Here is a 24,915-nt window from a genome sequence, read left to right as displayed (position 1 = left end):
TAAATATTCTGTGTTCACAAAGAGAGTAGAAATCAGCAAGAGAAGAAGCCAAAGGGTAAAGAAAATTATAGACAAGAGGATCATAAAGCACATGAAAGGAACACCATGGACATGGAAATATCTACAAGTTTGTAAGAAACTGATAAGCAACAATTTTAGAAATTTTGTTTTAGTGTTAGGAGGGAATTAAAGATATGTGCTATTAAACAGTTTTTTAATGAGGAGGAAATGAGATTCTACATGAGAGAGGTGACTATAAAGTAGTGGGAAAGGTTTTATAAGCCACACACAAATATCTGTGTCATGATCCCATAATCCTGGTTTAGTAAATCCGCTTTTTAAAATACAAAGTTAGCCCTGGCTGGTGTGGCTCCGTGGACTGAGCACTGGCCTGCAAGCTGAAAGGTCACTGGTTTGATTCTTAGGCAGGGCACATGTCTGGGTTGCAGGCCAGATCCCTAGATGGGGGTGTGCGAAAGGCAACCACACATTGATGTTTCTCTCTCTCTCTCTTCCTCCCTCCCTTTCCCTCTCTAAAGTAAATAAAATCTTAAAAAAAAAAATAAATAAAATACACAGTTAATCTCCACATACCAACACATTTAATTGCCAAAGTATATAAGTAAAATGTTTTGACCTCAGGAATTATCTTTCCATTTAAATAAATGATGTTATCAATGGCATCCTTTTTAAGTTAAACTTTCCCATATGTATTTGCACATCACATAAAGATACAGTTGCTATTTAACTATCAAGCAATGAAATTAAACTAAAACTTCTAATAATAAACTCCAATTATATTAATCAATTTTCCCAGAAATGAGAAATCATCTTAAAAATTTATATATGAATATCCAAAACCAAGTCTACTTAGGGTCTACTGTAAAGAACATGACAGTGAAAATGATTTTACACAGAAATTACAAGTATTAATTTGAAATAATCTCCATTAATTGCTGGCACCTCTAAGCAGTTGGGATACACATTCCTTTGGTTCCTCTGAAATATTTTTAAACTATGAATATTTCTGACAAAGGAACAGATATTAAAGTTCTATTACTTCTAATCTAGAAGACCTTGATCTTATGTTCTCCAGAGCTCATCAAAGAACATGTGTATACTTCTATTAGGAAATCAGACATTTTTAATATGCATGCTAGTGGAGAAGTTTTACACTTTTGTTTAGATATAAAATATTTATGAACTCAAGAGACATAGTATGATTTTTCAAGCCCAAATCTGGGGCATGAGATCTGCCAGTGGATTTTTTTATGACCCCTTTCAGAAAAGACAGAGTTGGAAACATAGTTTGCTTGTCAACGTACCAAAATTTCTCAAGCACCTCACTGGTTTATGGGACAAATGCACAAGAAGCGGTGAAATGGGGCAGCACCAGAAAACCCACGGAGCCGGTCATCCCTCCGCTCCTCTGCGCAGGGACAACACGTGTAATAATTGGGGTTCTCTTCACTTACCACCTCCGAGGCTTAGGTTTGAGCCCTACCGATTGCCATAGTAGGGAAAGGGGAGGGCAGTTGTTTCGATGGAAAATCCTCACCTATTTATGCTCCTTTTCTCGCAGCCTCAGTAATTAACCAAATGATCAGGATCTAAGCCAAATGCTTCTCTGCCTGCCTCCAATATGGCTCGTAAGCCATATTCTACTCTGGATATTCCTTTAACCAATGTCTTCTCAGTGAGTCCAAATGTTTCATCTTGCTTAACTTGTATGGGCTTTATGCTAATTCTAAGTACCCCTCTCCATCTCATGAGTGTGCTCATCCCTCCAAAAAACTTGACACTTCCGGAAGACTGTCTACTTGTGTATTGCTTCTCCCCCACCACTCACCAGCTGACTGACAACAGGCCAGCTGTCACTCAACTGCTAATTGTTTCTACCATCTGGCTTTCTTTAACAGCCTCTTCCTTCCTCTGGTTCCCTCTGTTCCCTGTTGATTTCATTTAGGAGTGATCCAAAAACTGTCTTGGAGCTCCACTGATAGCCGCTCTTTTTTGGTAAATTAAATTATATTTGCATTCAACTCAACAGTATTTGATAAGCAACTTCTACGTGCCCGGTACTATGTTAGCAACTAAGGATGACATGAAAAAAAAAAATGTGTGATCCAGCCACTCCCCTCAAAATTGGTAATTGGGATGAGGAAACAAAATGAGCTGCTCGTCAACAAAGGACGAGTAAGGCAAGATGAGCAGGAGCAAGCTGTCCGGCACACCACGCGGACCACCCGGCACAGGGCAGCAAAAGTGAAATGGGCATGGACCTGAGCTACTTACTTCCTGGCTGCGTTACCTACAGCCAGTCATGTAACCTCTCCCAGCCTGTTTCCTCAATACGGCAATGTTTATCTAGCAAGATTATTGGAAGGATTAAAGGGTACAGTATGTGAATGCATTTTATAAACTGTAAACGACCGGCTACATGTAAGATGGGGGTTAAATAAGACAAGCAGACGCTGGGAGGTCAGGAAGAGGGAGCTACCTGGCCAAGGCTTTGCGCAGGAACCAGGGCCTGAGCCGCGCACCTTCAAAGTCAGGAAGGTCTTAGCTAGATGATGAGGAATGGGAAAGATCGCATGTTTAGCACAAGAGCACACCCTGTTACTACCTCGAAGGCTACTGGTGTCAGTAAGATATCACTCCTCCTCTCAAAATTTACCATCAGAGAGACAAGAGAAACATACAACTATAAATTCAAGGGAATGCCTATGAGGTAATGTGGCAAGTTGGAGAGCGCAAGACGACAGCCCCTCAGTGCGTGGAGTTCCAGTCCCAGCTCTGCTGCCAGTGTGGGCCACCACCGGCAGCTGCCTTGTTCCCTCAGATCTGAAATGAGAGGTCTCTTCCCTACACAAACATTCTACACTGCATGATTCTATCAAAGTCCAGAGTACAGCCATGAGAAATTTAAATGAGGTCATGGTGGCAGCTGTCCCTTATTTCCCCCCTCATTCCTTAAAGCCTAGACAATGGCAGCAGCAGGGAAAATGAAACTGAGGAAATAATGTAGAAGAATATCTTTATCACTTTAGCTAAGGAAGAATTTCCTAGGCATGATACAAAAGAGAAATAACTACTAAAAATATTGATAGATTTGACTACTTGAAGATTGAGCCATTAAAAAAGTAAAAAGACAGCCCTGGCTGGTGTAGCTCAGTAGATTGAGTCCAGGCCTGCAAACCAAAGGGTTGCTGGTTCAATTCCCAGTCGAAGCACATGCCTGGGCTGCAGGTCAGGTCCCCAGAAGGGGGTGCACGAGAAGCAACCACACACTGATGTTTCTCTTCCTCTTTCTCCTTCCCTTCTCCTCTCTCTAAAAATAAATAAAATATTTTTAAGTAAAAAAATAAACCACGAACAGGAAGAAAGATATTTATGAGACATTAATTTAAAAATAATAAAATGCATTGCCACACTGGGTGGAAGTCAAAGCAAACGATGAGAAAGAACTCCAAAGAATGGAGCTGAGTGACCAGGACAGGAAAATGGTGTTGTGGACAGAAACAGGATGTTTGAAATGGGGGCAGGGAGAAAGTTGGAGTGGACAAAAGATTTTTGAGAATGGATATCATATTTTTGGAGTGAAGAGATAATGAAATTGGATTAGACCACACTGAGTGTTATGGGTAAACAGTCAAAGAGAAATTCTCGAAAACCACCCCCCTTCCCTATGGTCCCACATTGATCTCTGTCCTTGGGACAGAGGCAGAGGGGCCAGCCGTGAAAGGTCCAAAGAGAAGGCTGTGACTGTCCAAACCACAGAAGAGAGAACACGTAAGACCAAGGATCACAGCAGGGTGTTCTCAGCCAAACTAAACTACACAGGGCACTCTGGGCAGTCCCTGCCATTCTGATGAACTTTCATTTGCAGACATCATTCCTCTGTCATAAGACACTTTATCTGGTGGTAAGTAAGAGGGAAATGCCAGTGAAATCACTTTGGCTCCACAGCATTCTCTCCTTCGGGAGCCTTTATTAAGGTGTCTACTCAGATTCAAAACTCAGACCTTTCCCAAGTCTTACATGCCCAGCTGACTATATGGTAATGAAAATGCATACTGGTCAGGAGTAATATCATCTTCCTTCAGCCTTTTTCTCATCTTGCTTGAAATATCTACCACTTTTACCACTGATGTCGAGAAATACCATGCCAAAACCTTCTCTAATTACTTAATGCCTGTGGGTTTTCAGAGGAGAATTAGCGTAACTAAACCACATCTCCCATTTTGGAGGCTCTCATTTAAAAACACCACTGCAATAAATATGCATGTGTGTGTCTCCTGATGCACCCAGCAAGAGTTTCTCCAGGAAACTGCCTCCCAACCTTTTCCGTGCTGTTCTCATGACAAACCGGGACAAATGCTCATGATCGAGGGTAACAGATCTGGGGGCTCCAGCAATGCCAGACCCTGCCCATCCACCCTGAGAGAAGAGGGGTTCAGTATCTCAACACAACTGAACCACTTAGAGCACACCAAAGGGGAGGCTCTGCTCTGGGGTACACAAAGAGTGAAATTCCTGGGGCATAGGTATATGGAGGTTCAGTAATACGTGATAATGCCAAATTGTGGTTCAGGGTGGTGTTTTACGCTCCCAGCTTCACATCTTCAACGACATTTGGTGTTTATTGTCAGACTTCTCCAAATGGTAACACATTGTGATCTAAGTTAGCATTTCTCTGATTGTTAATGTGGTTGAGCATCTTTTTAAAAATTTATTGGACATTCAGTTACCGCTGATAGAAAAAACGCATTCATATCTTTTCCCTGTTTTCTATTGGGTTCTCTTTCTTACGGACATGCAGGAAGGAGTTCATATATTCCTCATGTTTGTCCTTTGTCAGCTACAGATGTTGCATATATCTTCTTCCTATTTGTGGTTTGTCTTTTCACTTTTTTAATGGTTCAATCTTCAAGTAGTCAAATCTGTCAATATTTTTAACAGTTATTTTTCTTTATATCATGCCTGAGAAATCCTTCCTTAGCCAAAGTCATAAAGATATTCTTCTATATTATTTCCTAAAGGTGCTACCTTTTACAATTAAGTCTTTGATCCATTGGTACCATTTTTTCCAGACTATAAGACGCACCCCCCACTCCCGCAATCTGGGAGGAATAATGGTTGTTAATGCTGCTGTTGAGTTCTGTTTACATGTATAGTGGTGAAATATTATGTTACTTATGTTATTACATATTTTACCACATTTTTTTGCTTCAAAATTTCTTTTCCTGTGCTGGCTGGTATAGCTCAGTGGATTGAGCTCAGGCCTGCGAACCAAAGGATTGTGGTTCGATTCCCAGTCAGGACAATTGCCTGGGTTGCAGGTCAGTTCCCAGCAGGGGACGCATGAGAGGCAACCATACACTGATATTTCTCTCCCTTTCTCCTCCCCTTCTCCTCTAAAGATAAATAAATAAAATCTTTAAAAAATTTTTTTTAAATTTCTTTTTCTATTTTCCTCCTCTAAGAACCTTATGGTTCAAAAAATATGGTGATTTGTTAAGGTATATGAAGGATCCACTTTCTCTGTTTTTCTCAGAAGGATACCTAATTGTCATAGCACCATTTATTGAAAAAAATTATCCTTTCCCTAGTGAGTCAGCATATATGAGATCAGTTTAAAGGCTCTCTCTGTTCTGTCCCTTTGGCCATTTTCACTACACCTGGGCCAATGTCACAAGACCTTAATTACTATGACTTTACAATACAACTTTATATCTGTGAGGAACAGTCCCCTCCACTTTACTATGGACAACTTTACCTTTCACACTTCCATCTTAGTTCCTCAGAAACCATAAAAAGATTTTTTTAATTATTTATTTATCTTTAGAGGGGAAGGAAAGGAGAGAGGGAGAGAAACATCAATGTATGGTTGCCTCTCGTGCGTCCGCTGCTGGGAATTGGCCTGCAACCCAGACATGTGCCCCAACTGGGAATTGAACCACAATCCTTTGGTTTGCAGGCCCACGCTCAATCCACTGAGCTACACCAGCCAGGGCCCATAAAAGGATTTTGATTGGGATTACGCTGATCTATAGATGAAATTGAGAAGATTGACATACTCATGATATTGAATTTACCTATCCATGTCCATATATTTATATATTTTAAATGCCTTAAAAATGTTGCCAATAAGTAAATTCTCTTCATAAAGATCCTTAGACTTATTGATACTTTATTTGCTGTCACTATTGTGAGTGATATATATCTATATACACATACATACATTCTGTTTATTACTTAGCTATATTAATTCTAATAATTTGTTAGACAGCTAAAAATATTCCATTTTGTTTTTCCTTTCTACTCTCTATACCTTTTTTATTTCTTGTCTTATTGTGCTAGTTAGGACTGCCAAAAGTGCTGAATAATTCACAGCTTGACCTGGTAAAGGACTTCACATCATATGTCGAATAAGCATTATCCTTTGAAGAGAATAGACACTGTCAACAAAATGGATTGATACCAGCCCCATAAAAGACGTACTGATTTTTGATGGAATTAAGTAAGGATTGTCTCACATTCAAGTACAAAACACAGGCCAGGCTTAGAGCCATGAGAAGGGAGAAAGTACTGGGGTGACTGACTAGGACAGAAGAGCTTATGATGCATTTAGGGGACTTGGCGGATAGATGTGGCTAATGGGTACTTGTCCAGACGGAGGCTGAAAAGATGGGAATTTGGAACCTCAGCCTGTAAGGGCTCTTATGTGGCACTGACACGTTTGTGTGTCATCATCTGGGAAAGGGAGGCCACTGCAGGCTTTTGTGAAGGCAAGGAACATGAGGTTTGTGCCTTAGAAAGATCTTTGTGGCAGCCACATGGAGACTGGGAATACTCAGAGGATCGGGAGACTACGTGGAATGGTGGAGTGTGTCGGTGGGGATGATGGTGAGGATAAAGAGGAAGGGATTAATTCAAGATATATTTAGGAGAAAGAAAAATCAGTATCACTTCTTAACTGACTGGTATAAGCATTAAAGAAAACCATAATTTTTAGCTTAGTAACTGAATGAATGGTATTATCATTAAGTAAGAGGAAAAGATGATTTGAGATGATTATAACTAATGCTCACTGAGCACTTGTCTAAGCCCTTTAAAATACTAACAAGTTTAATCCTTACAACAACCCTGTGAACTCTCTAATTTACACATGAGAAAAACTAATGAACAGAAAGGTTAAGTTTTCCAAGGTCACACAACCAGTAAAAGCCAAAATCTGAGCCCAGATATACTCTCACCTACATTATACTGTCTGGATCATGACCAATTAAATGTCCCTCATATCTGAGGGACATGCAAGGAGTTGTGTTTGCCTGGCATTTGGAAAACTGAAGTAGAGCTCAAAAGAAAAATAAGAGTTAACAATATGGATTTTAGAGTCATCCAACACAGTTGACTTCTTGGGGCCAAGGGAAAGATGGACAATTAGACTGAAGAGAGGGCCAAGAGGGAAGGATCAGTAAGAGGGATCCAAAAAGGACATTTAGGAAGAAGATTTTTTAAATGATAGTCCCTAAGCTGGGTCAGTCACCACAACACACAGGTGTGAGCTTAAAACAATCTGGACTTTCTTCTTGTGAAACAGTGGGCCCATTTAATATTGCTGAATGACGAATCCAGCACTCATGGCTAAAGGGTCCCTGTGCAGATTACATCAGGGAGCAGAGAAGCCTAATCAAGTATGAAATGGGGAAAACAAAAATTGATGCTCTCAGCTTTTGTTTGAGCCAAGCGGCTCCTGCCTCTAGAGAAGCAGCAGCAATGCAAGCTCACCTCTCAGGCAGCACCCTCATCTCATTCTTTATCCCCCCACCTTCCAACCCCTGCAGAATCCAGCCTCTGCTCTGCGCAGAGGGCAGGAGCCCCGCCCAGACACAGCAGCATCAGAAACGCAGAAGAAAGCAGGAAGCCGTCCTATATCGAGAAAGCACAAAAAAACGATGGCTTCTGCAAAAATCAGCTTTGGTTTTAAATGGGCATATTATATGACTCATCATCTACCACGTATGCCATCCCCTGAGCTCCAACTCTGAATCAACCAAGTTCAGAGGGAAGAAAGAGGAAATAATAATAGCAAAAGATGGGCAGATGTATCAGGAAGCTTTAATCCTAAAAAGGGAAAACAGAAACAAGGGGAAGTGGTGAGCATTTCCTCTTTGCGCACTCAGGAACCGAGTGAGGGTCTGGAGAGGGCAGAAGCAGAGGCAGCCCTGGGCTCTGAGACCTGCCAACACGCGCAGGTCCTGGTTGCCATGGCGCCATCCTGTTGGTTGGCAAGGTTTCATCAGCATTCTCTTTCTGCCACAGTTCCTGTCTTGTGGGCAGCAGCAAGAAAGAAGAAAAACTGTTGTTTGTATTCTAATGGCTGCTGGGCCACTGAATACTGTGTCTGGAAAGAACAAGGTAAAAATGTAAGGCACAGAGAAAAAGCAGCCAAGATGAGACTAAACCCCTTTGTTTAGGGATGAAACACCCTTGTGAATAAACACTCCAAACTTTTTTTCGGTACCTATTATCCAAGAATTTTGACAGAGAAAGTCAGCTTTTTATCAAGGCTATTTGCCATGGTGATTTCCCATAATGGGATTCTGGGTTCAGTCCTACATGAAAAGCATGAATCTGTGGCAAAGAAAACAAAATGAGATATTGGTCTGCACACCAAGTGGAAGTCAAGCACTGCCTTGGCTCTGACACTAATCAGACAAATGACCTTACACTTCTGAGCTTCAATTTCTTCATCTGTGAACTGAGGTGGTCTTACTAGATGAATGTTAAGGGTCCTTCCACTCTCCCAGCCTATCGTGAGGGTACTCGGGTGTAAAGGAGCCCTTCCAGGTGCCTCTCAAAAGATACTGGGCTGCCCATGTGCCAGGACTCTGATTGTGCCCCAAGGACCCCAACGGTGAAAGTGGCCATGGCTCAGTGGCTGAGATAAGAAAACATATGCACAGAGAGTTACATCCTTGGAAACATAGAAATGAAGATTTCAAGGAGGGTTAGCATCAGGGGAGTGGGAGGAGGAGAAGGGGGGAGAAGGTACAGAAAATAAGTAGCATAGACAGTAGATAGAAAATAGATGGGGGGCAAGAATAGTATGGGAAATATAGAATCTAAAGAACTTGAGACACATGGTCATAAACTAAAGGGGGGGTAATGGGGACAGAGGTAGGGTGGAGGGGAATGACGGGGGGAATAGAACTGTAATGGCATAATCAATAAAAAATAAATAAATTTAAAAAAAATGAAAGTTACATCCATACATTTGATTAAACCAGTGTTAGTGGGCAGAGACCATGTCTCATTTGTCTGCACTCAACACCCAGCACAGTCTAGGTTCTCAGCTTAACAAATGATTATTGAATGACCTCGCAGGCAAATCTTTAAGATGTGTTATTATGAAATCTTTCCACCTTATCTGTTATGAGTTGAACTGCACTGCCCCCAAATTGTATGTAAAAGTCCAAACTCCTAGTACTTCAGAATGTGGCCTTATTTGTAGATAAGGCCTTTAGAGAGATAACCGAGTGGACCCCAATCCAGTATAACTGGTGTTCTCAGAAGAAGAAATCTGGACACAGACATGCATAACCGGAAAATGACAAGAAGAGACACAGGGAGATGACAGCCATCAACAAGCCGAGGAGAAAGGCCTGGAACAGATTCTTTCTTCACAGCTCTCAGAAGGAGCCCAACCTACCTAAACCTTGATTTCAGATTATTAGCCTCCAGAACTGTGAGGCAATAAACGTCTATTGTTTCAGCTACCTAGTTCCCAGCACTCTGTAATGGCAGCCCTAGCAAACGCGCAATATAATCACCCCAAAAGTAGAGAGGACTGTGCAGCAGAGTGTGCCGTCATACTCCTCACCCAGATCTCTCATTACTGCATACTAATTATCCCCCGAATATGCAGACTCCATACATAACCACAGTGCCATTACCAAATCTATCAATATTAATAATTTGATGGCAAATTTAATTCATAGGAAAAATACACCTTATAAAATATGCTCTATATCAAAACACACACTTAACATAAAGCTTTTCTCCATTAAAGCTATTAACAATATTAGAAACAATATCCCAATAAGTTTGAATTGTGAATAAAATCCTCAGAGGATGAATAAGACTCGTAGAGCTATTTAATTCTTTAGTCAGCTCTCTTAATCAACATATTACCTGAGAATAAAAACCTACTACTTTATTAAAGTTCCTAAAAGAAAGGAAAAACGCAGTCGGTATTCATGCCCACTCTCTTGTCATTGAAAATACATGTCTCAAACTAAACAAGTTTAGCAGACGTCTTGAAGCCTGTGATTTAAAAAACATTAGAATGTGCAGTGGTATTCTATGTTAAACTGCATACAATTTAAGTACCTCAAAATCGACATGGCAGAACTCAAAACCACTAAAAAAAAGATAAATGTAAAACCATACCTTGACAAAGTATAAATCCTTGGTTGTTTTTCCTAAGACTTTAGGGACTGGAGTTCGCAACACTTCAACAATTAGACAACTTCCAATCACATGTCCTCTTCAGAAAGCTTACTTTTGTCTAATACAGAGAGAAATGTTCAAGTCAGAATCACCTACTTCCAAAGTTTTTCAAAAGAGTCTTTTGAAAAGCAGTTTGCCCCATCCACTTTCAAAATCAGGCATCTCTGCAAAAACCCACAATCCAGCTAATTAGTCTCAGCTGTTCGTCATATGGTCTGCAGGCCAAGTCAAGTGGTTTCACCCTTTTGAGCTGACTAAAAGCTAATCTGACGGGCCTCTCGGACAGAGAGAGTGGCTGTATTAACCTCTTCTGTGTTTAGAAGACCAGCACATACTTCAACTCTTCCTTTTCCCGTAATCAATAAAGTCAAACATTTGTGTTCTTGAGAAAACATCTTTCAAAGTATCCTGTCCTCAAGCCCCTCCAAGGTTACACTAATATTGTTTCTTTACAAATACAATGCTTGATCTAAACAAATAATAAAGGAGATAAATGGAAGTGGTGGAGGGAGAGGGGCGGGATGGCTTACTAGAATCTCACTCCAGATCCGTGAGTAAAACTGTCTACTGCTAAGGTCCACCTTGGCATCTCACATTCAACATGTCTTGCCCTCAGCTGACCTCCTTTGCTCTTTTCCCCCAACCCTGCTTCAGACCCCCTTCTCTCTCTGTGTTCAGTAGCACAGTCCCAACACACACCCCGCCAGAAATCTGATGGTCCTCAGTGGCCCCTCCCTCTCTTTCTCACCCACTTCCAATTGGTCCCCACATTCTGGGGCTCTTTCCTTCTCTCCCTGTTATTCCGAGCTTGTATTGCTCATCTGAAGGGCTAAAATTAACCATTTGTTTGGTTTTCTGGCCCACAACCTGGTACCACCACTAATCTATCCTCCACAGTCGCCCAAAGTAATCTTTCCAAAAGGCAAACGGGGCTCCATCGCTCCCTCTGTAAAACCTGCCAGAGACTCCCCACCGCCTCTGCAATGAAATCCCCGCTCCTCCGGCTTCTGACTTCAGGGGCCTGCCACTCCCGGCATCCTGCCTCCAGCCACCGGAACTATTGGTAATTCTCTAAACCAGTGGTTTGCAAAATGTGAACTCAACATCATCACCTGGAAAATTGTTAGAAATGCACATTCTGGGACCCATCCCAGGCCTACTGAATCAGAGATTCTAAGGAAGGATGAGGCAGTCCGTTTTGAGACTGCCGGGTGATTCTGACACCCGCTGAACTGAAAGCCACTGCTCTGAGCCCACCAAGCTCTGTTCCCAGGGAGACGTAGCTCTTTGGCTCTTTCCTCCAAGGAGCAATGCTGAGTTGGATACCCCTTCTCTGTACTGCTCTTTCCTTGAACTGGTCAGCCCCATGCGATACTTATTGATTTATTTCTTGTTGATTGGTGATGCCTTGAACACAGAAATTGTCTCATTTGATTTACTCATTTCATAATCACTTATTGAACCTTTTCCTGTCACTGAGAGAGATGCTGGACATAAAACTAATGACTCTTTCCTCTGCCACCCTCTGGCTTTAGCAGTGCAAAGTGTCACTGGAGACTCAACCTATCCAACTTACAAAGTCCAGGGGGTCAGGCCTGATTGCTCAGGAACAGGGTCGAGAACCCAAGAGCCAGAACGCACCCTCACAGGCTGAAAGTTTGCAGGAAGCACGACCAAAACCACATCACAGCCATCCCACACCCTGGAGGAGGCTACTGTAAACAAAGGCAATGCAACTGTGTGGACATGTGTTGCCCTGGCAGTCGAGTAGCTTGTGACCAAGCCTGCAGAAGCTTGTACAGAGCCTGTGTGAGCTGTGAGGGCCCGCGGCCCCACCTCGGACTGAGAGGGTTGTGAGTCCTTGCACGTGGCTAGGAACTTTACCCCCTCAAGCAGAACTGGGCTGGAAGAGTCAAAGACACTGGGGAAATGACAACAACAGCAGACGTTGGTACACATCAGTGAAAAAGTCAGTCAGTCCTGCATGGATTTCTGGGCCCAGTCCTTAAAATGCAATGCACAGGGAAACAAATGGCCATCCCAGGGGGTCACAGCAGGTCTGAGTTCCTCAGGTGGTGGATGCCGGGGCTCTGGCAGCGCACACAGGCTTGTGAGAGACTCAGGGGGCCCAAGTGGGAACCGGCTAAGCTGCCTGAAGGATCATGCTGCAGACACCTGCATTCTCCAAAGGATGGTACTTTATTATATTTTATCTGTTTATTTCTAGAGAGAGGGGAAAGGAGGGAGAGAATGATCAATTGTTTGCTTCTCCCACGCCCCCAGCTAAGGACCTGGCCCCCACCCAGGCATGTGCCCTGACTGGGAATTGAACAGGTGACCTTTCGGCCCACAGGCCAGCACTCAATCCACTGAGCCACACCAGACCAGTCTAAAGCTCGGTACTTTAATATAGGAAAGGGGATTTCACGCACTTTTTCAAACTGGCCAGGCAGAAGGATTCTGAGTTTTGGGGTGTTTTAAAGCTAGCGGGGCTCTCAGGGAGAAACCTGCCAGTGTCCTTTTCCTTGGAACCTGCACAGCCTTTAAACAAGCAAGGCCTTTTCCTTTTCCACCAGACTGCCGACTCGCAGCAGAACCTCACCGACTTCTGCAGCAGCACGGGCTGTTCTGTGGCACCATCACCAACCCAAAGAACTGTGGGCAGCTAAAAAAGTCAGAACATAACCACTCTGACATCTCCCGTGATAACACCAAACTTTGGGTTTACATCTGTTGCCAACTCAGATGTATAAATGGGATAAGGGTGCCTTTTCGTGAAAATTTATGTACTCCTCTTTATTATCTCACAGAAATCTCTAGAATTTGGAGGATCATTTAGTACAGGAATGCACCAAGATCTTTAAGTATCAGATTCAAGTCTATTATTACTAGCTTAGTCCAATTACAGAAGTGGAATAAGGTTTCGTATTAGCACTTCTCAGTCTTCAGCATGCATAGGGCTCTCCTAGCCCTAACACAATTAGCATTGTGTTAAAATGCTAATTATGATTCAATAGGACTGGAGGTGCCCAGGAATCTGCATTTGTAACAAACACACACATGATGCCCAGGTAATACTGATGCTCCTGGTCCTAGAACTACGCTTTAAATAGCAAGTAAAATTTAGGCAACCCCATTTTCCACAGAACTATTAGAGCAACAAAACATTTTTTGAGTCTTTTACATGGAAAGCTTTCTAAAATGTCCTTCAGACTTCAGGATAAAGATGGCCAAATCTCATTATTATAACAATAAAGGGAATTTTATTTCATTTAGACATAAACTTGCAAGGACAAAGAGAGTGGGTGAAAATAATTGCAATAAAATATTGGAAGCTAGAAAGTAGACGACAGGAGGTAACCGATTAGTGGACCAGGAAAGCTGACTCCTGACCTGCCAGCAAGGAAAGCCAAGAAACAGCTCATCACAGAACCTCCAGGAAGGCTCAGGCCTTCATAGCCCCCAACACCTCTGGAGGCGAGGGAGGGTAAAGTCAGGGCTAAACATGGGGGAAGTCTGCTTAGACCCCAGCCTTGCGACTCCTCCAGCTCTGGCAGAGGATGAAGGTTTATTCTCTGCAGAGAGTAAAACTCTGAGGGTCAGACTCCCGAAGGCTCTCGGAGGCATGGCAACCATCCGTGGAGAGAGGAATGCAGTGAGAAGTTGCACGGTAAATATTGAGACACAAACCCCCCGACCCTAGCCGCCCACCTACACAGTGACTTCCAGAATGCAGGCATTCTCCACAGACTGGTGTGCAAATGATCTTCTCTGGACAATCTGGCCAACCCTGGACTGAAGGCCTGAAGATGAAAAGGAGCCAACAACATATGGTTCTAACTAAAACTGTGATGTACTGTGGGAAGAAGGAGGGGGTGGGAATGGTATACATAGGTGGTCGGGGTAGGCAGAGAACCAAGCTAAAATTCTCTTCTTCCATAATCAAGTGTTACTTGGTAATGCCCAAAACAAAATAAAATCGACCACAGCAATAGAAGTATGTCATTTAGAGACAAGGGTTGTAACTACCCACTAGAGTCAACTAACGACAAGAATTGAAAGCGGATGACTGGGGAGCAGGAAGTGAGCTGGGGGAGGGGCCTCTGACGGTTTTCTTCAACTTGCCTTGTAGATCTATATCCGTGTATAACCTGATAAAATCTTTACAATTCAATAATACCAAATAAAATGGAACGCCTATACTTTATTTTTTTTTTTTTAGATGATTCAGGACACGACAACAAACATCACTAACTCGCTGTGCCGGGGAATCTAGGACCCACACGGAGGCAGCATGTTGAGGACTGCGCTCTGGACACAGGCGCTCTGGTTTGCATCTCGGCTTTGCCACTCACTGGCTGTGTGATTTCCAGCAAGTTACTTAACCTGTCTGTGCCTCAGTTTCCTCATCTGTGGAACGGACAATCACAGAATTGTTTTGTCATAATTGAATTATTTCATTAAATTTAACAATTTAATACCTATAAAGTACTTAAAACAGTGTTTGGCACATAATAAATATTCAATAATAGCTCTTCTTATTAAGATATGTTTGCGCTTGTAATAAGTGCCTCCTGACCTATTGATTTCATCTTCTACTGGTTCACGTTTCATTCTCCCCGCCCACGCCTTCTGCCCACGTCAGTTGGCTATCCCTCACCGTGGAAACCGGGGTGCCTTTCTAGAGTCCCCGCTGCCTCCTCCTGGTGTGCAGTTTCCGATGGACAAGGCACCTGGAAACCTCATGACCAAGCTCCTTAGAACTGTGTGTAAAGGGAGAAAGATGGGCACCTTGAAATATTCTGAAGGGCTGTCTGTGAGGCCAACCAGCAAGTTTCCATATAGGAACCATCGGCCTGACCACTCGGAACTCGCTGGGCTTACTTCCTAGCTACCAGCTGTGGGTCGGCAAGCTGGGCGACACTCAAGAGTAACCAGCCATCCCCGTGTACCGGGGAAGTCCTGAGTCCCTGGAAACCCCAGCCCGAGCGCTGGGTAAAGAAAGCACTTAATCCTTTTGAGCCTATTCCATCACTGGTGAAATGAAGGATTATATCTACTTTGAAAGTCTGTTGAGGAACAAGTGAGAAGATTTTGTATAATTCCTAATACACAGTAAGGTCTCAATAAATGGCAGCTCCAGCTACTGTACTCAGTTATTGTCAACTCTTCTATCAGTGGCTACCAAGTTATTCTTAGAAACATAACAACGCCTGGGTTATTTTCTTACTGGCCAGCTGAAATGTTTGCACATGTGACTTTCCACCCTTTTCCTGCACAATTTCTTTCAGGATATTAAAGGAATTTAATATCTCATCATTGCTGACTTCTACACCGGGCAAAGGCCTGGTAGGTTTACACGAGCTTCTGATACATGTATCTTTTTCACAAAATGTAAGTCTTAGAGTATTTATGTCAGTAGCTGCTTCTAAACTTTTGGACAGAAATCAGATGCCACCTCACAAAGAAGGACATCAGGCACGAAACCTGAAATTCTCTTCAAAATTTGCATTTTATTTTTTTCCTTCATAATGACAGCAAATCACTGTCTCCTAATGGACTGACAACTCCTTCACTAAATATGTCAATTTTATCCCTGAAAAGTACAGGCTCTTATCATCAAACAGATGAAACACCATTTCTGACTTCAAAAGCTGAAGTATCTTAGTACTCGATAGATATTACCCACCACCTGGAGAAAATTGTTCACTTTTGTGCACCCTGATAACACAAGGGTGAAGTTGCTATAAGGAAAGTTGCACAATTAAAGGTAGGTAACAGAAAGGATCATAAGTTCCTCAAAGCCAAAATGTGGCCTGGGAACCCTCCAAAAGGCAGCAGAGAGAGAACGAGCAGCCAGGCATGGGAGAGACATCTCCATTTAGGCTCCCAAGCTCCCTCCTCCCGTGCTCATATTTCTTTTGCCAATGTGCCCCCTCCACACCCCTCCCCACCCCTCCCAGGGGCCAAGGCCTGGGAGCCTGAAACTCTAGAGAACCGCAGACCCTCAGCTTTGAGGGTCACCTGGTCCAACCCCTGCGGCAAGAATGAACAGATTCAGGACAGAATTTCCCCAAGGGCGGTCTGATGCCGCTGGCAGCAGGATCGCCTGGGGTGACCACCTGATGAAAACCCGAAGTCCTGAGTTCCGTCCAGGCCTCCGAATTAGGATCTCTGAGAGGGAGACCGAGGCATTTACGTTTATTTCAAGCTTCCCAGGGGTGTTCGGTTATGCACCATAAGGTCTGAGAGCAGCTGCTCTGGGGAGAAAACAGCAAAATGTACTAAGACAGATGGGCAAATAACCTGTAGGAAGATGACGAGGTCTAACCACCACCAGCCTCAGATTCCAAATCTGTAAAAGAGGGATAACAATATCTTCATTGCAGATTGTGAAGATTAAGTGAGATGACAAGCAAGGTGCCTCCACACAGCAGATGTGCAATAGTATGACTCCGCCCCGTCCCCTGTTGTGCGTATGGTATTCTAATGCAGATTTATAACTATAGTCTGTTTTGAATTAATGTCACCAAGGAAAGCAGATGTCTGGCTTACTTTAAAGTCACCCAACTTTAATGAGTCACCAACTAAAAGACCAAGGCCGGCAGCTCTAACCAATGGTAGGCTTGTAAAATGTCCTGGTAGACAGCCGTTCTCAAGCTTCCCGGTGCTTCAGAATCATCTGGACAGTTTAGAACAGACCGAGTTTCAGACTTGGTCGGCCTGGCATGGGGCTGAGAATCTGCATTTCTAACAGGTTCCCAGACAGTGCTGACACCGCTGGTCCCAGAACCACACTTTTACCACCGCTCTACAGCCCCGAGATGGAAAGTCTAACTGATCTGGCGCTTGGTAATAAAGATAAAAAAAATAAAACTATGCTGTGTGCATTTCCTGTTTGATACCAGACTGGTTAGTTACATGTAAGCATAGAAAAAAGTAATAAACCAACAACTTCCAAGGCTGGGCTGCCTCTGTTCCACATAATTGTCCTAACTATGTTTTTTTGTTTTTTTTTTTTTAGTTTTTTAGTTTACATTCAAGATGATTCTGTGTAGGCTGAAGGTGTACAGCACAAGTTAGACACTCATATACTTTACAAAGTGACCCCCCCTATATTTCCAGTACCCAGCGGCCCCACGCATAGTCACTACCGTATTACCAACCACACCCCCATGCCACGCTCTCCATCCCCGTGACTGTTCTCTACCCATCTGCCCTTCTTAATCAGTTTACCTTTTCCTCGCAGTCCTCCCACACCTCTCCCCTCTGGCCATCAGTCTGTTCTCTGTATTTATGAGTCTATTTCTACTATTCTTTGCTTATTTTGTTCTCTAGGTTCCACAAACACGTGAAATCATACAGCATTTGTCTTTCTCTGTCTGTCTTATTTTACTTAGCTTCCTTGCTATGTTTTTTGAAAAGCACAGAGAGAAGACTGGGAAGTCAAGTGCCATCTGCCAACTGCGTAGATGTGTGGCCCTGAGGGAAGCACATGATCCCTCTGAGCCTCAGTTTCCTCACCTGGGGCAGAGGTGGGCTTGGTCACCGGTTCCTAAACCAGCTTGTGCACTATCAGTCACCACAGCAACACTTTAAATACATATGGATTCCCCAGACCTACCGCCAAACCTAAAAAGTTAGAATCTCCAAAGGAGAGACTGAAAATGTGTTTGGGGGCGGGGTGTGTTTTAACTAAAACCTCCCTGTGCGATTCTCCTGGGCAGCCCACTTTGAAGAGGCATTGCCATGGCGATCTCTCAGGCCTCTGCCAGCATTAGAGCTCTCCGTTCCTTTGATTTCCAGGTCCCTGTGCCCTGAGCCTGTGCTTCCCAAGTTGACTTCGCTTTTTTATTTGCTTCCCATGGAGCTTCTAACTGCAGGGAGTGAGCACAAAGCAAAGAAACGAGTCAGCTTAACAGTTCCTTTACTCATGTATCAGTGAACTGGCATTCTGATGTTAGTTTAAAAAATAAAATAAAGTCCAATGTGTAAGACAAATCAGGAATTACACAGAACTAAATGTGTGAAGCAGCCTCCTCTAATACCATCTGCTCACTTACTTACTCATTAACTTAGCATCTTCCATGTGCCAGGCATCATTCTAGGTGCTAAGCAAATAGTCGTTCACAAAACAAAGTCCCTGCCCTCATGACAAAACCATTTTGGCAGGAAGAGACAGGCAATAAATACGTGATCGGAAAGACAAAATAATTTCAAACAGTAATAAGTGCTGTGAAGACAGCAACACAATAATAGCACAGAGAGTGACTGGAGGACTACATTCCACGCCATGGTCGAGGAAGGCCTCTTAGGGGTGACATTTGACTTGAAATCTGAATGAGGCCAAGGGACCAGCCAGGTGAGGATCTGGAGGAAATGCACTGAGAACAAGTTCAGGGCAAGCGCAAAGGCTCTGAGGAAGGAATGAGCTTGGCATTTCCAAGGAGCAGAAAGGAGCAGAAACTCTGGAGATGAGGCTGGAAGATGGAGGCCCAGGAATGAGCGGACGAGGCCGTGGAGGCCAGCAGAGCTCAAACCACAGATCCTCACAGACTGAGGTTAGAACGATTAGATACCACGGCAGCTGCAGTGGGAAGCGTTTGAGGAATCCTAAACAGAAGAAGAATATGAGGATATCACCTGATTTATATTTTTTAAAGGTCACTGGGTTTGTGTGAAGAATGGGCTGTGGGGAGGGGTGAATGACAGAGGCTAGAATGGCACCAGAAAAGCAGCAATACAGGCAAGAAATGATGGTCTTTATCTGGTACCTGGCACATAGCCATAGCGGCTACTAAGATATTTCTGGGCTGTTCTACCATGGGTGACACCATAACACACTTGCTTCACTTCCTGTGATATTTCAGAAGGGTTCAAGAGACACTGGTTGCTAGTGAAGTTCCATCTGAAAGTCACTTCCTTTGAACAGCAAAACAACACAATTTTAGACTGCCCCTCTTACAGCTGGCTAAAATCAAGAAATATTATCATAAGGATATAGAAATAACACAATGGGGAATCAGCAGATTTGTCTTCTAACACCTTCTCTGCCATCGGTTAGCCATGGGTAATTGATCGGAAACCAGGGCTTCTGGACTATGTGCTTTCTAAGGTGCCCACTAGCTCTTAAACTGCATGATGCTCTGAGGGGAATAAATGAGGTTTCCGAATCTAAGTGGCAAAATGGGCTAATGACTCAGGGTAGGGGTTTTTGTCATTGACTTTTAATCTCCCAGAGAGGCTCTAGCTAAGCAGGAAATGGGGTGTTCACGAAGACACTGCCCAGTCCTTATTTCCTTGGCAAACTCTGGTGTCTGAGGCACCTCTGGCACAAGGACACGGGGGCCAGGGAACTTTAGGAAGTAGACCCTCCTGGGCATCCGCAAGCCCGCCATCTGAGGTGCTGAGAGTTCAGGGCTCTGAGGAATTCAGGCGCCAAGCACTGTGCTTTCTGGCAGGTTCCCCCACCCGCACTGAATCACAGGGCAGAGGTATTACAGCTCAGCTCTCACTTCCTATTGACAGGCTGTCCCCACAGGGCCATGCCTCTCAAATGGCCAACTTGACCCCTACACAAGCACCTCACTCCACACAATTCCTGAGGGCAGTGGCTCACAGTCCACACTTAATGACTTGGAACTGGGGTGAGGGAGCAATTAGAAAGACAGCAGTAGAACAGTGGGGCTTAGTAACTATGTGATGGCGAGGATGTGTAACTCGGGCGACTGCAGGCCAGGGAGGTTCAGCGACTTGTCTAAGGCGGGGTTCCTCGGCCTCGGCACCACCATTTGGACAGGATAACCCTTTGCCGTGGTGGGATAACCCTTTGCCGGGACGGGCTGTCCTGTGCATCGTAGGGTGTGAGCAGCACTCCTGGCCTGCGCCGACTAAATGCCGATAGTAACTCCCCAGTTGTGACAATCAAAAATGTCACCAGATGTTGCTAAATGGTCCCCCGGAATGAGGAGGTAAAACACTGGCCCAAATCAGAACGGCTGGTGTCATATCGCATAGTTAACTATCAGCAATATTAGAGACTAAAAAGCAGGCTACTGATTCCCAGCCATGTCGGTTCCTCCATAATCAAGCAGGAGTCCCTGAACACAGGGTTGAGTCACTCCCTGAGGAAATACCACGACTGGCCTCGCAGCCCTCCGGGCAGACAGGGTGGGTGGGGAGAGGGGGCGATGGAGAGCTGGCCTTGTCCCTGCCGACAGAGGCCCAGACGGGAACAGCCAGCAGCTGGTTGGACCACATTTGGTCTCCGGTATCTGATTGGAAGGACAGTACCGTATCTTTCCAAGGGCGGCTGAACCCTTTTACTCATTCTTGGAGTCATTCCCCCGAAGTGGTGAGATTTATCATGAAAGGTAATCACACACTGCAAGAAACAAAGAAAGCCTGACCACAACTGTGGATTATGTTTTAAAATTCTTAGGTATTTCAAACGAACACTTCAGACACGACCTGTTTCCGTATGTCTCGTCCCTCCCATGTCAGAGGTGGTACAGCAAGAATAGAAACACCTCGCTATCACCTCCATTTAGCTGGCTGAGACCCTATCTTTGTTTTTAATGATACAAATACACAGCAGACACATAACCAGCCAATCCAGATAAGACTGGCTGGCTGACTGGCCGCCCAGGTGGCAGGATCAGGGCAGGAAAGTTGAACTGCAGTTAATAAGAACCAATAGACTTTGTAGTCTCTTGGTAACCAATTTTATTATTATGCTTAAACCTGGCAGCCCTAAGACTTTATATGAACAAAGCTATGTTCATTTTCCAGACTACTTAAATAGATACAAATGACTTTATAATAGCAATAAAATAACCCACTGTTTTATAAGGACCCATTTCTAAAGGGCAAATCACATATACCTATCTACCTACATGGGTTCTCACCACGTTTTCCACATTTTTTTCTACCAAAACACAGAAGGATGAGGAGTTTCATAGGAATGGGCCATGCAAAGCGAGCAGGCTTCCAGTAAGACAATACAGTACTTGTCTATTCTAGAATCACTCTCGGTAATCCACCTTAATCAAAGCACCCTACAATAAAAATTCAAAAGGAATAAATATATTAACAAGGCCTTAAAAGGAATAAAAACACGTCGAAAGAACGACAGGCTTTTTGGCATCATGACAGGGATTACAACCAAATGGTAGCTTTTGACACTCATGTGGCCTGCAGGGAAAAATCAAGGGTGTCTCCTGAGAATGGCTTTGCCTGTCACATCTTGGATCTGGGGACTGGGAGGACAGCATGATATTGGAGTAATTATGTGAGAGTGGCAACAAAAGTAATTAAGGGCCAACAGAAAAACATAGGCAACTTATACACGATCTTTTAGGGGAATACATTATGCAGCAGAGCGACCGTGGGCCCTAGAGATCCATTTCTGGCCCTGCCGCTTTGTGATCTTGCAACGTGACTTAACGTCTCTGCAGGCGAATCTTCTTCACTACAAAAACCTAGCACAAAACTGAATCTTCTCCAACTTCTTCCCCCATTCTAATACTTTTTGAGTTTACAAGTCCTCTCCTTCCTTAAGATGGACACATGCAGTTACCAAAATGGGCAATCGCTCGGTCATTCTATGAACACTATTATGATCCATCCATTTCCTGTGCATTAACATGGATTTATATAAAACACAGTTAAATTTACATTTCATAAAAACAACAGATATTTTTAAGAAACTCATATAAAGGCCCTGGCTGGCGTAGCTCAGTGGATTGAGCACGGGCCTGCGAACCAGAGTATCGCGGTTCGATACCCAGTCAGGGCACATGCCTGGGTTGCGGGCCAGTTCCCAGCAGGGGACTCAGGAGAGGCAGCCACACATTGATATTTCTCTCCCACTCTTTCTCCTTCCCTTCCCCTCTCTCTAAAAATAAATAAATAAAATATTTTTTTAAAAAAAGAAACTCATATAAATATGTTCCAAATGCTGCAGGTAACACACTTACAGTAAAATATTATTATTTATCCAAAATGCTTTTTTTTTTTGCTGAATCTTGTACCCTACCTCTGACCCCACATTAAAAGTTCAAAAGTTCAAAATTTTAAAAATCAAAAGTCTAACTTCATATATGTGGGTGGTTCTAAAAGAGGCTGAGGCACAAAATGGGAGACCTTCTCAAGAGAAGCACGTATGGAGACAAAACATAGGAAAGGAGAAGTAACTTTCAACATTCCTCTCGAGTACACAAGGCTGTAAATAAAATGAGCATCAGCAGACCTCACTCACACAAGAAAAAGAGTGTGGTGTGCTTTCCGTACAGCGTGGGCATACAGAATGCCAAACACGCTACCGGCCCACCACTCCCCACACGTAGCCCTACGGACGTCAAGTTAATTATGCACCCTTTATCTCTTCCTCCACTCAGTGCTCCTGTCTGCTCCCAAGGTAATCAGCTTAAGGGAAACCAGATCATAAACACAAGCTTCCTGACCAAGAGTCCGAGGACTAAATATGATCCAAGCAAAAACAGCACAAGGCACAAAAAGCAAAGGCAGTGAAAGGGAAAAATTACTCTCTTCAGAAGGCAACCTTATTTTAACAATGGCAAGACCATCTTGCTTCTGAGGGGTTCACACCTACTTTTTTTATTTCAGCTTTGTTGAGGTATAACTGACATACAAAATTATTATTGATTTTTTAAATAAAAATGAAGTTGTAAGCTTTCTAAAGCATCCACTGTGGTGATTCGATATACACACACAAGATGAAAGGATTCCCTCCATCTAGTTAAATAGGGGCTCACACTTACACAGGCATGCCCCGTTTTGTTTTTGAAAAAACAAACCTATCGAACCTATCATAATTTACTAGGAATATATATCTCATATATATTTAAAAATAATTGTTTTTCACACTTTGCAGTGAAGCTATAAGTAGGGCACATTTTAGGATAAGTTTAAATAACAATGGAAGACAACTGCAACTTTAAAACTAACATAGAAGATTAATCACCATACGATGTAGGTCAATTCCTTCAATTATTGCTGGGAAAGAGCAGCAGGAAAGCCCGCTCAGCTGTGGCCAGTACTGCTCCACTCGCAGCAGCAGGAGGAGGGGGACTTGGAGGTGTTGGCTAAGAAAAATTCAATGTGTGGACTAGAAGTTTCCAATGATGGAAATAAATCCAGGTTTATTCATTAACTTATTGGTACACTTAGCAAGAGTTTATTGAACACTCCTTTTTGAGATCCCTGTCAGTATGAAATTCAAAAGTGAGCTGAAGTCATGCTCGCCCTCCAGGATATTACAATCTGCCGTGGAAATAAGGACATACACATAAAGAGTTGACAGTCTAAAGTCGTCATTTAATTAATGTTAAAATGGGCCTCCAAGATGGCAATTTCAGTTAGATGCCAGAGAAAAAGATGAATTCACTGCAGTAGAAAGTGTTCATCAAGAAATTAATTTCTATTTCTTGAATTTCCAGGGAATTTCATTCTCTCCCTAGACCAGCACAAGAGATGGAATCCCTGGAGACAGGCACTGAATGTCCCCGCCCAAGTTATCCAGGCGGCAAAGAAGAGAGCTCTGCACGGCCACTGGCGGGAAGAACAGAGCCCTGCACGGCCACTGGCGGGAAGAACAGAGCCCTCGCCTTCCCGTTGTTTTCCCTCTCCCTTTCCAAGGAGGGTAAGGTCGTTATCTTGGGGAAAACAGGAGAATAGAAGGAAAGAGACTTAGATGTCAGTGTAATTATGGACATTACTTCTCTTAGATAAAATGGGAAGGAAGAAATAGCAGAGCAATATCCATTTTTCAGTCTTCCACTCCCTTTTCAATCATTCAATAATTTCTGAGTACTTACTATGTGCCAGAAGCCATTCTAAATGCTATGCACACCACAGTAAACAAGAAAAATTCCTCAACTTCCAGCCAAGATGGAGGTATAGATAGACACACTGTGCCACCTTGCACAACCAGAATAAGGACAACAAAAATTTAGAAACAAACAAAAAAAAAACAACCAGAACTGACAGAAAATTGAACTGTATGGAAGTCTGACAACCAAGGAGTTAAAATAGACACATTTATCCAGACCAGTAGGAAGGGTGGAGTTGGGTGTTATGGAGAGGGGGTCACGGCAAAAAAAAGCAGTAGCTGGCAGACTCCGGGCATGGGGCAGCGATTCTCAAGCAAGGCACAGTGTACAAGGTGGGCAGTCCCACATTTGTGCACAGATAAACCAGGCAAAACTGGTGAGAGAGACAGACCGCACAACCCAGGGTCCCAGTGCCAGGAAATAAAGCCTCAAAACACCGACTGAAAACACCTATGGGGGTTGAGGTGCCAAAAGAAACTCCCAGCCTCACAGGAGACTTTGTTGGAGAGACCTATGGGGTCCTAGAACCTACACAAGCCCACCC

General features: G+C 43.5%; 1 protein-coding gene across 2 annotated transcripts in view; it reads right to left on the bottom strand.

The window, feature by feature from the left end:
• The window catches only part of RAB27A (RAB27A, member RAS oncogene family), a 69,416-nt gene that overhangs the window by 40,409 nt on the left and 4,092 nt on the right, over nucleotides 1–24,915 (bottom strand). The window contains exon 2 of one of the 2 annotated variants that reach the window (XM_037151042.2): nucleotides 10,459–10,576. The exons of the other annotated variant lie outside the window; for it this stretch is intronic. The gene's annotated coding sequence lies outside the window, so the exon portion shown is untranslated. The remainder of the gene's footprint in view (nucleotides 1–10,458; nucleotides 10,577–24,915) is intronic. 2 annotated transcript variants of the gene reach the window in all.

This window comes from Artibeus jamaicensis, unplaced genomic scaffold (genome assembly GCF_021234435.1).
Source record: "Artibeus jamaicensis isolate MK-2021 breed Jamaican fruit bat unplaced genomic scaffold, CSHL_Jam_final contig_548, whole genome shotgun sequence".
NCBI lineage: Eukaryota > Metazoa > Chordata > Mammalia > Chiroptera > Phyllostomidae > Artibeus > Artibeus jamaicensis.
Note: the sequence above shows the minus strand (reverse complement) of the source record. Positions and strands in the feature narration are given on the sequence as shown.